The sequence below is a fragment of the Notothenia coriiceps genome, unplaced genomic scaffold, assembly GCF_000735185.1.
Source record: "Notothenia coriiceps isolate Sejong01 unplaced genomic scaffold, NC01 NC01_scaffold00000493, whole genome shotgun sequence".
NCBI lineage: Eukaryota > Metazoa > Chordata > Actinopteri > Perciformes > Nototheniidae > Notothenia > Notothenia coriiceps.
The window spans coordinates 388918-390723 of NW_011333194.1; positions in this window are offsets into that span (position 1 = coordinate 388918).

A 1806-nucleotide genomic window follows, 5' to 3' on the forward strand; every position below is an offset into this window, starting at 1 on the left:
GCAGAATTTACCGCATAATCAGCAAAATGACGCAGATTTTTAAAAGGCCGCATATTTATCAAAAGGCTGCATAATCCCCGCATTTTTCCACACAAAGTTGAGGGGGAAAAAAGTTAACTCGTCTTGACATGACGTCATCAGCTCGCGCATCACAGAATGTAAACAACACTGTATAGAGTGAACGTGTGGAGCTCACACGATAGGGAAAACACCAAGATGAAAAAATCTAATCCATCTCATTTACCGACGAACATTTCTACTAAAGACCGGGCAAAAAGTGGGGGGAAACTATTCTGCACCCCGTGCAACTGTGTGTTGGAGCATAAGAGAAAATCGACGGTGGCGACCCACTTTGATTCATTCAAACATTCGAAAATGCTTTCTGCTGCTGCGGACAAGAAAGCCAAACAACTCACGTTCACCGAGGCATCAACCTCCAAAACCCCTTTCGAGGTGCTCAAGAAACGAAGTGAGTACGCCTACAAGAATTGAAGCTGGTCAGAAAACGAACGAGCTAACCATGAAAACAGAATGAGGCGGAGAAGTTTGCTGTGTGTGTGTGTGTGGTGTGTGTGTGGTGTGTGTGTGTGTGTGTGTGTGTGTGTGTGTGTGTGTTGTGGTGTGTGTGTGTGTGTGTGTGTGTGTGTGTGTGTCCGTGTGTGTGTGTGTGGTGTGTGTGTGTGTGTGTGTGTGTTGTGTGTGGTGGGTGTGTGTGTGTGTGTGTGTGGGTGTGTGTGTTGTGTGTGTGTGTGTGTGTGTGTGTGTGTGTGGGTTTGTGTGTGTGTGTGTGTGTGTGTGTGTGTGTGTGTGTGGTGTGTGTGTGCGTGTGGTGATAAAATTGGCCTTTTACAATAAATAAACATTGAATGTGTTTAATTGAATAGTAAAGGGGTTTAACGTTAGTGGCAGGTTGTGTGTGAGAGAGAATAAATAAGACCAGCCCAAATATTTAAAGAAATTGTTATTAATTTTTTCCTGCATATTTCGCAACTTTCCGCTATTTATGCACTCCCGCAATTTTCATCCGCATAAAATCACAATAAAACCACGCATGTTTACTCGCATAATCAAAGGATTTTAGCCCGCATAATCAAGGATTTTTTGCCCCGCGTTTTTCTGCCTGGAGGGTCTATCAACTGCGTAATAGGACGGGGAANGAAAAGCTGGAGGCCGGAAAAGAGTGAGACAGGTAGCGCGCAAAAGTAAAAGTGGAACCGAGAGTGGTACGAGAGACAGAACGAGAGCAAGACAGACAGACATTACGAGAGCGAGACAGTTTGTCCCCGTACCACTGGTTGAAAACCACTGCTGTAGATCACTGCCGGTACGTGCCCTGGGAGCGCACCGTTTAAGTTTGAAAGTTGAAAAGTTTGTGTGTCTGAAACGCTATGTGATACAGTACAGTTTACACAGCACAGTACATGTTCTGTAGCTACTATTGCATTAAATGCTAACACTTGAATACGTTATGCAAATATGCAACTTGTTTGTTGAAATGTTAATAAATGAGAGCTTCCTCAAACAGCCATCTCTTTCCCGACAATCCCCTCTGTGCACGAACCCTTACATATGGTAATTAAACATTAAAACACCTGCGGCTTATAGTCCAGTGCGGCTTATATATGTACACATCATTCAATTTAGCTGCTGCGGCTAATATTCAGGTGCGCCTTATAGTCCGAAAATTACGGTAGTCATAATCACTTTAGTTCCTTTCACTTAGTTTAACACTTACCATATCTTCAGTAGCCAGATACATGAGCAGGGATTCGGAGGAAAATGTGCGGAACTTAAAGGTCACGCTGG